The sequence below is a fragment of the Cinclus cinclus genome, chromosome 9 (genome assembly GCF_963662255.1).
Source record: "Cinclus cinclus chromosome 9, bCinCin1.1, whole genome shotgun sequence".
Lineage (NCBI taxonomy): Eukaryota > Metazoa > Chordata > Aves > Passeriformes > Cinclidae > Cinclus > Cinclus cinclus.
In genome coordinates, this window is record NC_085054.1 from 17,513,574 (window position 1) to 17,527,436 (window position 13,863).

Consider the following 13,863-nt stretch of genomic DNA (forward strand, 5'->3'; position numbering starts at 1 on the left):
GATTACATGATCATTTCAGTGCTGTTTTCCTAGGGTCAGACAAAGTCAGTTTGAGAAGTTAAAATTTAAATTTATTTATATATTTGGGTTTGAAGTCTGATGATTGGATTTTGCCTTCTAAATGCTCAGGTGTCTGCTGTCACAGGGAGGTAGATAGAGGCTGAAGTTACTGGAAAAACCCAGCTGTATGTAAGGCTGTGGGATGTTTCTGTGAATTTTGCTACCGTCTTAGCAAGGGTATCATAGGTACCTACAGGTATCCAGGCATTTCTTGATTATACATCATGAGGACCATGTGACAAGTTTTGGGGGATGCGAATGAGAAATTAGAATACCATCTTTTCTAGCAGTTGTCAGGAAGTGGGTCCAGTGGTATTGATCTGAGCTCTTAAATGAATGAAGGACTCTGAAGACTTTAAGTCCCTTGCAGTAGGTAGGGTCTGCTAGTCTTATTCATGCAATCTTTGCAGGTTAACATGATGATCTTTGCCTGCTCTTTGACTGAATCATAGGGATTCTATAAACCTCAAAAGTGATGAAGGTAGGAAAGGGAAGAAATGCTCAGAAGTTGTTTTATCCTGGCTATAAAAGAGATCTTGGATATAGGATTGGTTTAAAGAAAATATCCTTTAATGTTCCATATGCTTGCAGGTTTTTTGGGGGTAGTTTCTCTGTGCAGAAGTGTACATCTATGGAGAGATGTACACTCTCAATTTGATTTACATATCAATGTAACAGCTGTGACAGCCTTGTGCCAGATGTTGAGAAGGTACTCTGTGGTCATGGACATTGCAGCTTTGGGTGAGGTTGTGGTGTCTTGCCCGGCCCAATGGTTCATGTGGTTTATTCCGTGTACTCTTTCTATGGTGGTATGCAGAACAGTAACAGAAATTGTTGATGTGTTCCTTATCTTAATATTGTGATTAAATTTAAATGACTGCAGATTACCTAATTGTGCACATACAAAACTGATTTATCTAGTACAGTAATATTTGAGGATTTGCCAAGGCTGGGGCCCTGTGGTTTTTGGCCAAGCAGCATAAAACCCATTCCCAAAAGAGACATTGCTCTGATCTCTCCTATCATTGTTCCTCAACATTGTCTCTAGTTTTTACACCCACTTAGTGTGTACAGATCTTAATTAAAATGAGAACTTTCCAGGGAATGGCTTGTTTATTACTTTGTGTTACAATGCTTACTGTAGTGGAAATTCTCCTTGCTGAGATCTCTGAGGACACCAGGAATACAAACAATAATAGTACTGAATCATGGAAAGTTACCCTTTCATCTGTTTGATATTTACATTCTTTATGAGGGAGAGACTCAGCCGGTTCATACTTTTGCACTGTGTGTGAACAAGCTTTTGCTGGAGTTCTGGCATTTTCAGTTGGTGTCTTGCTGCTTGCATTGCCTCCTGCATTTGCACTGCTCTGAAAACTCTGCAGCAGCTCATATCCATGGCTGAGAAAAGGGTACAAAGCTTAGAGAAAGCAGAGAAGTGTGGACTAAGGATGAAGTTGTCATGGACCCAGAGAGTAAATCCACTTGCCTTATTTCTGTCTTGGTCCTGTGCAGGGGAGCAAACATGCTTGGAAGTGATGGGGACCATGATGCAGCCTTCTCCCAAATGCACCTACTCTGAGAGGGATGAGGGGGGCCAGTTTTGCCCTGCTTTCCTTTGTGAAGGTGTTTCTGCTCAACAAAAGTACATTTCAAAAACTTTCTCTCAGACTCCTGTATAAAGAAGAGAAAAATGAAACAGCCCAGACTCCTTTCCAAAGACACCTCTATAATACACATACACACAGCAACACACACAGAGATGTATAAAAATATCTATATAAATATATTTGTATTTAATTTATGAATTAGAAAGCAAGTGTTTTTATCCTGTCCATGGACCTCACAGGCTCCTCTTCTCCCTTCTCTCATCTTTCACTTGCTTTACGATCATGAAAACACACACAGGAGGAGTCTCCATGGATTTGGGGTAGGAGAGTTGATTGTTTTTTGTTTTGTTTCATAGTTGTGTGGGCACACAGCCATGAAGTAAGCACCTTCAATTTTCTTTTTTTTTTCAGGTTTACCATTGGTTTATGTCCTACCTATTTAGTCTGTCTGTTTACATTTTTTTGCTTCTCAGTATTTTACTATGTACTGATAGGTATACATAACATTGTTCCATAAAGCCATCCGTGAGCCTTTGTACTGAACACAGAAAATTCCTGGGAAGTGCAACAGTCAAAATCATGCAAATTACCAACTGTAGCATCATAAAGATGTAATTACAGGACCAAAATGCCAAATTTTCATTCCTCTTCTGATTAGTTGTTGGAACAATGAGTTATCACAAGATTGCTACTTGTTAATATTGGCAAATCAACAGCTGCTATTCTTTGGTATAATAATATCACTCAATTCTGTGATTGTCATGTATCTAGTTTTACATCAGAAATGATTATGCCCATTAGGATTAAAGTCATTATACAGTAGGATTAGAATGGAGCATGAATTTGGATAATAACAGTGTTAGTGTCACTATAGATTTTAAATTATATTAATTTCTGTCAATATGCAAAAATACATTAGAAAATCTTTTCACACTAGGAAACATTTCCACAGTGACTAGGACATGTGTTTGTTTCCTGGTAATAGTATTCAGATGATATCCAGGCTATAAATGAAATAGGATTGTATAATTCACTGTCTGCTCATAATAAGAATATGCACTCTGTCGTCAAAAATTCAAGCCTTGTAGAAATTATCCCATCTTTGAGCAAATGTTGCAATTACTTCAAGCTGTCGAAACTCTGCTTCCTTTGAACAGAAGTGTCCAGAGCAAATACTGTAACAATGAATCTTTTTATCATTCTGCAATCCCATTTGTGATAAGAGGAATTCCTTGGGGATTATTTTAAATTCTGTACATTAGCAGCAGTTCCGTGGGTTAAATCAGATAAAACGGGCTCTTATCAGATTATTAGTCACATTAGGCAATTACATTCTTATCTCTTAGAAATAATTCGTGCAGCCTTGGTGCTTATTTCTCCTCATTAGAAGAGGCTAATTCCTGATTAAGATCTTTTGCCTTCCGTACAATAAACCTTTATATTGGATTTGCCACATAAATTGAAAAATACCTTGCAGCAGAGAGGGACAGCTGCACTTCCCTTTTAAAAAATATACCTCACTTATCACTTCAACATCAGCCATGCACATTTGCTGCCTGCAGTTTGGGACTGAAGAAGTCAGCACTTTAGCTTTTCATCAGCATCAATGTTAAGGGCCTCCAAGGCAAAATAGTTTTAGGGGACAGGGAAAGCAAACATATTTTCATTTTGTTTTATGGAATTTCATTTAAATTGCATGAAAATTGAAGAAAAGGAAGGATGTTTCACACACCATTTGCATAATGGCCATAAATGCATTGCCCTGTGAGCAAACCCACCTGTGGGATGCCTTCACAGTGAACATCCTGTGCAGTGTGAGTGGGGCATGTTGGCTCAGAGATGGACCCTAATCTCTGATATGTGTTGCTTTCTTTGGAAGTTTTCTGCCAACATGGTATCTCACATATGGAGCTGGGCTTGCTGGCAGTTGTGTCTCAAACATGGGTTTGTGTTTATTGTAGGAACTGGATCAAAGTTGTTGTGCTCTTTCATGTAATTAACTCAACCCAAAAGAAATACCCAATCCACTGATTTACTTCAGATAAGCAAGGCTCTTGGGAAATGTAAATACTTCAGTGGAAAGGATGCATGGGAAAAAAAGAGTGTCAAATTGCTCCATAGCTATGTCATGCTTCCATTTCTGACATCTGTGTCAGAAGCTGGTTGCTGAAACAGATACCTCCCACTTCCCACCCTTTCAGGAGCATTTGCTTTTGCAATCATTCCATACTACACCATCCCTACTGCTTTTCTTCATGCACCATCACGTATAAATCTGTTTTACACTTGGAGGCCTCAGCCTGCATTATGCGCATGCTTGTGTGAGAAATGAGTACAGTCACTGTTGCTTCATTATTTTTGTAAAGGATTAGAAAAAAATGTTTCCCTTACTAGAACTGAGATGATGGGAATTTTTCAAAGACAAAAATGTCAAACACCTAACTCCTATTAAAAATAAATGGGAATTAAGTGTCTGCCAATTAGACCTGTGAAAATCTTTCTGGTGGTCTTTGGGATTGAACCAAATTACATTGAAAACCAGAGGGAGATATGTTAGGGGTGAAGTGATTGCTTGAGACAAAGTGTTGCCTGTTGGAGGTGGTCCTGAGTGAAATTTTCAGCGTCTGTCTGTCTCTATACCAAGGGATGTCATATTAAGTTTACAGAGCTTCTTTAGTAAGAAGTTCAGTGCAGTGACTGCACAAGTATTGCTATGTGCATTGCTTCCATTTAGTTTTCGTATTTTGCAAGTGGTGTTAAAAATTCATGCCTGGAGTTGTTGTATTTGCATGTGTATTCACTGGATTGGATGGGAAAGGCTAATAGCTACTTCTTCATAGAGCTCCTAGAAGGCAGTCCTGGGGCAAAAAAAAATGAACCTTCAGGGTCGTAGCCTTTCAAAATACAAAGGGAAAACTGCATTTGATTAGGAAACTGATGACTTGTGAAAGAGGCTACTGCAGGTTCTTTCACAAATTGCAGGATAAGTGTAAAATGTTGCACAGGTGTTCAGGTGACCTCCTGAGCAGATCAGGACAGGGACTTGAACTTGGGTTGCCTTTGTCATGAAATGACCAGAGAGCATTGAACCTTCCCCTCTCTCACCCAAAGCTCTGTTAAAGCCATCCTCAGAAAATGTTCCTCTGGGACAAAATTTCTCTAGGCAGAAATGTTTGACGTAGTTCCAGTTGTGTGGTGCCACACAAGCCCAGAAGTTCTGAAGATGCTGCACAAATAATCTCCATGACAGTCTGCACACAAAATTACATTGTCTAAATAAATCAGAAAAAGGAAGTATTATCCTTACCTGGGTCTCTGAGGTATAATGATGAAATGATTTACCCAAATCTTGGGGAATTTAGGGTAGATCTGAAAAAAATGAGACCACATCTGCTACTCTCAATGTTGTGCTACAGATCTGATTCTGGCTATGATATGTCAGTGATATGCCAGTGCCCAAACACCGTGATCTGGGCCAGCATGATTAATGGTCTGTGGCAATTGTGTACCTCAAGTGATGGGGCTGAAACCATTGCTCTGAGCCTGGATGACTCTCAGGCTGCCCAGTCCCTTAATCTCCAGCTGTGAAATAGAAGAGGGCTGGGGTCCTGGGGCTACTCTGCACAATTCCCAGTTGGCCAGGCAGTATCTCCTGGAATATCAGAGCACTGATAAAGGGCATGTAGAACTATTTCTTAAACTATTGTAGAAGGAAAAAGTTCTATAATGGTAAAGTCTTGGATATCAGAAGTTTTTACAAGTGGAAACTGACTTCCTGTTATCTGGTTTCCACTTGAAGCAGAGTAACACAAAATTGAGCAATGAAGCAGTAGATCTGGGCTGTTTCTTAACAGTTATCCTTCTACTTCTCTTGATAAACTTGCTTGTTTGCTGACCTTTGTTTTGCTGCAAAACAGATAAACAGGTTCTGCTTGTGGAATACTTTTATTATGATTATTATTATTGAGACTTTTATTCTGGCCTCGTTCCATTTATGGGGAAAGTCTGGTGGAGGAAAACCAGCTTGACAGGGTAAAGGGGTCTTAAGCAAGCTCCTATGCTGAAGCTAAACTCTTGGCTCTTATTCAAAAATCAAGCGTGAAATGTTAGATTGCCTAAGGTGTGATAGAGTAGCCTCTTTTTCTTTTTCTAATAACGGTGGCATTTTTCTCCCCTGTGGTATTTCACAAATTCTATTTCCCTGTCCATTTAAGAAATGTGATGTGGGTAACTGAACAGCATGAATTTGTTAATCTTCTTCAGCTTCTAATAGATCAGCATTGGCCAAAAACTGCAAACATCATTCTAGGCCTGATGGGTTAAAAAAAAAAAAAAAAAAAAAAAAAGTCTCTTCAGAAGCTTTGAAAGATTTTATTTTTCTTTTTCTTAACTAAAAGAAAAAAAAATCCAGAGAGCTGCTACTTTCCTGGAAAGCCTGTTAATTTCATTGGAAAAGTCCCAAGCAAAAACATTTCAATAGGAAATTCACATATTTCTGTTTGGGTTTTCTCTCCTACCTCCCCCATTCTCAACTTGCTAGACTCAAATTGTTCTTTTCTATATGTCTAAAAATGAAGTTTCCTACCAATGGATGCTGTTAGTTTCTATGCAAGCCTACTCAGAGGTGTTAGATGTTGATTTCTAGACCTTGCATTAGCAGGCCAGGGTAGCAAAGAACTCAGTTAAGGTGCCCATAAATTTAGAACAGTTATGAACTCTATTTCTTCCTCTCCTCATCTAGAGCTAGAAGCATTTTCTCTCTTATGTACAAGTATTTTTAAAATGTGCTTAATGAAGTTTTTTTTGTTCCCTGGCCTTTTCTCAACCTCTGATGCTGAATGAGAAATGGGCAGCTCTCTAGGAGCAGAACATTGTAATGGTTGCTTTGCTGCAGAGGGATTTGTGACTTTTATGCCTGTGGTTACTTGGTTTTAACGAAGTCGGTCTCTCTGGGACCAGTGATTGTAGTGTAAGCATAATGGGCACTTGTGACATAAGAAGAATTTATGACAAGAGTAATAACCTGCTTATGGTTCTTGTAATAGCCTGCGAGTTCATTCACCATGACCTGCCTTTGAAATCCCATCAGATGTGGGCTCAGCTCTAAAATGTGGAGCTTACGGTGACTGTATCTTCTACTTTTCCCCTTGACATTACCAGAGGGAGAGAGAGGTGTACCATGTTTTCTGAGCATTGATTTAATATTACAACCTGTGCATCAAGGAGCAGTTGGCTACATTCCAAGCTCTTTATGTGGGGATGGAGAGAGTCGCTTCTTATTACCTTGAGTCTATCCCATGACCAGAGACAAGAAGACAGCAGATGAGAAGCTTTGCTAAGGGATGTGCTGAGCTGTTAAGGACCATACTGGTCATAGTAACTAGATGGCTACTCCAGAGAAGGCTGTCTGGTGACTCCAATTTCCATTCTATTTGATCTTAATCTATAGATTTTTTCCCTTCTGTTTCTCATTCCTACCCACAAGATCATTGCCTGTTAATCATGAAATGATGTCTGTGTATTCCCTGCAATTCTTCACTCTTGGAAAATGTGTTGCCACATGGAATGTTTCCAAAGCTTTAATTTCCTCACGGATTGCCAAAATATAACTTAATAAGAAAACAGAAATATAACAATATTTTGCTTTCCCTTTCAATCTAATTCTTTGTTGTTGTTGTTTTTAAATCTAGAATTTTTAGCCCTGAGTCTCTCAACACATGTAGAAATAATTGCCAAAATGCAAATTTCCAGAATTAGAATGAGAATGGCATAAATTCAGTGGCAGGCCACAATGATCCACAGCAGTCTGTGGACTAGCTCATAGGGGTGTTGAAAACCCTGGAGTAAAGTAAGTAAATCAGTAATCAATAAGCTTTATGCTTGCTACTTAGGGATCAGCAAATCAAAAAGATGAAAAAAACCTGCAAAACCCACTAGAATTTATTCTGTGCTTGAGCAAAGGCATGAGCCATCCTTTTAACAACCTTCTCACCACATTTTCTATGGCTCAGTGTTGCATGATGCTTTATAATAGAAAATGCCTGTCTTCCCAAAAGACTTCAAATTCTGTTTAATTTTAAAGAATAGTTCTTGCATATTATTGCCATATTCTCACCTGTTGCAAAGTACGTACTAAAGTAGGTTTTGTGTACACCTCGAAGTTTCTTCTAGGTACTTTGAACACTATAAAATTAGCTTTCAAGAATTTTAAACTTGGTCATTGAAAAAAAAAATTGAAATAAATGTCCCAAGTTCCAGTTTTCTCCAGACAAAGGCAAGTGCTATTCCCACGTATGCTACCTGAGCTGTTTAGGGTGATGAATTTTGCATATCTTACAGCAAACCTATAAGACATGGTGATTAATAATTTTTCTTGCTGGCTTTAAATTGATTTATAAAAAGAAGGAAAAAAAAATCCCAGCAAACCAAAACCCACCAAACAACAAAGAAGCTCAAATCTGAACTAGAACTTAATCTTTCCACTTCCTGAAGCACTGTATATTTAAAACATCATACTTTTATTCAACTGGGTCTTTTCCAATATCACTCATGGAACATGGAAATTCTCCAGCTGACTTCACAAGATTTTGGCTTGAGGCCTGATATGGAGAAGTGGACTGAGCTTCTGCCTGAGCACAGCAGAGCAGTGCCCAAGAGGAGGCAGCCTGAGCTTCAGGCGGTGCTGTCTGATGGCCTCTACAGCCACATGGTGGGAGACTGATTTACCAAGGGCTCAGCTCATATCTTTGGCTGGGTTCTGCCCCATTTGTTGATCTTTAGCCTCTTTCCTTATTTCAAGTACTGTGGGTTCTGAGTGTAGCATTTTAGGGCCATATGAAACTTCAGATCCTGCGTTGAACACACTGGAAACTTTACCGGTAATGGGGGCGAGCACCTACTGAGTGCTGGTGTATGGGGTGAGCACTGATTTATAAGGATGATAGCAGTATGGTGCATATAAAGGTCTGCTCGAGTAAAACTTTACAGCAGAAGTGATCTAAGGATAATTGGTTTTATAGCAATCCTTACAAAGATTTTAGTGCTCTTAAACTCTTACTTGCTTAAATGCGAAAAAAATTCAGTTGTTGTCATAGCTGTTTATTTTACAAGGCAGTTATAGGTGGATTTTGCTGCTGGTCAGGTTTGTAAAAAACACATGCTTCAACCTTAACTTTTTTTGTTGAACACAGTAGTTTTCTCTTTTTGGACTTCCCTTTTGTGTGTTTTATCCTGTTAGCACAATAACAGAAAGAAATTGTTTAATTCAGCTTTATTATGAATGGGAGTTGATTCATAAATTCAGCTGAAATTGATAAGAGCTTCATAGGAAATCCTCCTAACAAACTTCCTAAACCTTTTGGTTTATTCAGTCATAACAAAAGAATTTTTTTTTTAATGTATATAATTCTAAGTCTTGATGAATGATTATCTAACGCTTTGGAATTTGGTTTTAATTTTGTTAAATTTACAAAATCTGTTTGCTGATTGGAGACTTCCAGTGTCATGATGAAGCTGCAAGTCTGTTCCAGTTGTATTTGCATGTGTGCAGTGTGCACAAAATATACAAAGCACCCTAATTCTAGAATCAGTTAAATATCTTAATTAAATTTAAGGAAAATCAGTGCATTTACCCAATTTGAACAGTTTAGCATTACCTAAGTATATTTCATTGGAAAATCAGGTAGGAAAGAGTTAACAAGTGGAATTTGTGTCCTTTTTCCAGAGTGGTTATTGCTTTAGATTACATGTGGCAAAACAATTAAAAGTCAGTGTATGGGATGGGTTTCTGTGTCCTCTGAAAGACAAAGAGGTTCATTTTCAATAAATGATGTGGAAGAAGTTGAGTCTTTAATTTGTTATTCATATTACCTGTGGTCTTGCATGTTTAAAGAGTTCTGCTGCTTTGGTTTGCAGTGATACAGATGCTACCACTATTTGCAATGCTTGATTTGCAGTTCTGCAATATAGCAAGAGACCTTTAATACAAACCTTAGATATTTATTTATTTATTTATCCCTACACCACACTGTCTTACTGAGTGTTTTGTGGAGGAAAATATTTCACCAAAAGGAAAACTATTTTCACCCCCTTTGCCTTTCTTCAGAAGAAGACTGAAATGAAACCTAGCTAGAGGAAAGCTCTATTGAGAGGGTGAGGAGAACAGAAAAACATTCTTTTATATTGTTTGGATCAAGATATTAGTATGTGAAATCCGGTTTCACATAGACTCCAAAAACAAACAAAGACAAGTCCTTTTGAGCCTCTAGCGATGTGAGTGGCTCCATAAGATTAGAGCTCAAATTTACATGGATCTGTATTAGTTCAGGTATGAAGACTTGCATTTTGCTGATCTTTTGAAGCAAATTCCACATAGCAGCACAAGAAAGGGCTGCCACATCGGATTTGACACCCTCCAACTGTGCCTTATGCCAATGTTTTCGTTGGTTCCCTCCTTACAAAATAGCTCTTTGCCAGTTTTCTGAGGGCTCCATCCTTTCTTTCTTTTCCCCCTTTTTTTCCCTCCCCGTTTGAGAATGGTTTCGTTTGGATTTGTTGAAGTATGTATAGAAATAGCCATGAAGAAGGGGGAAAGGAAGAGCTGGCTTGCAATCCCCCTTTATTTTAGTTGAAAAAATAACCCTATTGGAAGGTGATCTGTTGTTTTCATTTGGTCAGTAAACAGCTCTTACTCTGTGTGCATGTATTAGCCAAAATGGGTGTAACTGATAGCTTTACAATTTATAAGAATCTGCGTATATAAAGTGTAAAATACACCAAACCTTGCTCAGCTCTTACGTTGTTTCTTAGGCTCTCCCAGGCTGTGCTTGTGCATTAAGTACCTGCTTTGCCCGGTTGTTTCAAGCTTCCTCTCACTGACTTCAAGCTTCCTGCCCTCTGGGCACAAGACAGCTCAGAGACATGTGGCTGCATGCTCAGGACCTGTATTGCAATCCCCTTTTCACACAAAGGACTGTAGAAACTGACAGTGAATGCAAAAATTCCCATAGAGCTGTGGGTTAAGCCATGGCAGCATGAGACAGCAGAAGGCAGCCAAAGCAACAGCAGAGCGCACAGCACAGTCCTCGGTGCCTCTGGCTGTGCTCTGCACAGCCCCCATGTGCAGTTCTTGCCCTGATGGTGCTTATGTGTTTGCTTGCTCTGCAGATCACTCACTAGCAACCAAAATGTGACCCGCTGTACCCAGCAAATTGAATTACTGTTAAAATAACACAGCTAAGGCAACATCGGGCTTGCTCTATATTGCTGTTGTGGCTCAAAAGCTGCTCTGAGCAAATGGTAGTAACTGACAGCTCCTATATTATGCTATATATGGGCCATAACAGCCTCTTACAAGCTTATCTTTTCCAAACCAGTAATATTCATAGTTACTCCCTGAATTCTGCAACTTTGTCAAAGATGTAGCATTTAGTTTGCAGGCATGATGCACTGTATCAAGATCAGCAGTTTTCATACTGTTTTTTAGATGCTCCTGCCACACGAGCCTCCCCTCAGTAGGTGGGAAGTGGATTGCAATCTAAGCTTTGTGAAGAGAAACAAGCAGGGTGACTTCATGGCATTCAATGAAGGCTGTTCCTACTCCCCAGAAATGGTTGGTAAAAAAGCCCCATTTGCGATAAATATCTTGATTTATAGGTGAGTTCACTAATGATTTAAAGTTTTCAATGGGTGAGGTAGGTTGCACACATGTTGGTTCTTAGGTCTTCGTTTGTGAGGCTTTGAAGTTGGAGTCCATTTAGAAATTCTCTGCAAATCTTAGAAATAACATTTCTGTGAAAACGTAACGCAAAATCTGGTGGCATATGGTTGTATTTAGGTGACTAATACTCACTTGGGGCCACCTTCTTAATTTACTGCTGGCTTCACCATTCATGAGTAATGCATCCATTCCTAGCTCATGCCAATAAAGCTTTATGCCACCACACATATAATATTTCACTATGTGTCTTGCCTTCTCCATTATTATGGCACTTACGTGGTTTATGTTTATAGATAATCACCAAAATGAATAGCACAGAAAAATTATATAACTTGTAATTAGCTTTAACAATTAAAAAGTCCAAAAGCAGACTTTGTAGTGCCAAGACTCAAAGCTACTATTCTGTCAAGCAATTAATTTTTCGATCACAGTAATAGCTTGTAAACATACTCTGCAATGAGAGGAGGTTTTCTGCAATAAATGTTTTAAAATTACAGTAATTTTTTGCTTTTTAAATGGTGTAACTGGTGAGTTGGACCATAACAAAATGGTCATTTTTCTGTCTGTTATGTTGTGAAAGTTGCCAATGTTTGTTTCACTATAAATCATCCTGGGTTCCAGATATCAGCATAAACAATGTCATTAAACACTCCAGTACCTCCTTTCCCTCACATCCTGGATTTGGTTGCCTTTAACAAAAACTTCTTCAGGCTGTTTTAAGTGACATGTACATAAGGGAGAGCCTCATCTGCCTCTGAGACTTGGTTGTCAGAATTTTTACAGATTATGTAAACTGGCATATTATCATGTTCCTGGGATGGAGACAAAGGCAAAAATAGTTTTTTGTTGTAGTGGTGTTTGGTTTTATAGATTTTTTTCAAGTTAGCACTGGGTAGATGAGTGTTCTCTAGAATGTAAACTGGAGAATAAGACTGCAGACCAAGGTATGAGAACGGGGAGCTATTTTTACTGAGAACAGGTTCATGAGTGGAAGAAGGGGAGATTAAAGGTGGCAAAGAGAAGAAATTCACTCATTGCCCAGGAGCAGGGTGCTCTTGCCCTGGCTCCATCAGTTCAGCCTATGTAAGTGTCACTCATGATGGGGTCACAGAGTTATGCTTTCAGTTGTCTGTAAGCTGTAGGTCATATGAAGAACGTCTCTTAAAGATCTGACAAAGTATTCTAGACAGAAGACATAATTTTTTAATTCTTCAAAAGACAAGTTAAATGTATTCATTGCATAAGAAATCTATAATTTAACAGCAGCTGTGCAGCAGCCTTTCCATGCTATAGTGCAGTCTACTATATTGATGATTTCAAATATTTATACCATCATCCCACATTCATGAAAAATATTTAAATTAAACATGCATGGGAACAGATGCCATTCTGTTCTGGCAAGAAAACCTAGTCATAAACTTCTGCTTCTGAAATGTTATTTCACTTGACCCCTATCAGTAGGAACTCATGAAAATTAAACTGTGGAAGGAGAAATATTGTATGTAAGCTCTTCTCTCAGTGAAACCTTTGAGTGGGTATGTGAAGACAAGATGTTTCCATTAAAAGCAGAACACAGTTTGATTTGATAAGGTGAAGCTCACTGTTTTAACTTCTGCTGCAAGAGTTAGTCCCCACTTAAAAGTTTCCTTTCACCTGCAGAAAGCACTTATTAAAGAATTTTTCTGGGCCAAATTTCAGCTATTCATTTCAATAGTTAATGCTTCTATTAATTGTTAGGGGTGATGAAAAGTAACCACATTTAGTTTTGTATTAAAAAGCAGAACTTTACTTTTGTTCTTGCTATACTAAAACAAAATCCAGAGGGAGATTGTTCCTTACTAATTCTAACTTATGAAATAGGGAAAAGAGAAAGGAAATGTCATGTGAAGATTGCAGGCTAAGGATGTCATCAGCCCCAATCTATTCAAGTTAAACATTTACATCTCTGCATGTAGTCCTAAAAGACTACATATGCATTTGACTGGCATATTTGTAGCACGGACTGAACAAACAATTGGTTCTATCTATTGTGTCTAATCTATCTTGGCATTTATACAATCCTTTGAATCCTGTTATCTGATGGAAGTTAGAAAAATAAGTAGGTGATTTCATGGTTCTCTCCACTTCTAATAGATCCTGTTTGAGATGCTAGGATTGGATTTTCTTCTTGGGCCTTGCATTTCAACTATGTTAACAGATTTTATTGTGTATGTCCTCCCTTCCCCCTTCCCAGTGGATCAATCATGGGACTTACTGACACTGGGATAGTTTTAATGTATGTTATTTTTCATCTTACTCCTGTTTTAGTTTGCAGAAGGAAGAGGGGATTCTTGGACTTACCCACTTGTTTTCCTTTTCCACATGATACTGTCCTGGGAATCAGAGTTGGACTGATAGAAAGATTCAATCATCCTCAGGGTTGAAATGGTCTTGTGATACTGAGCAGTGACAATGAACCAGTATTGCAAATGCATC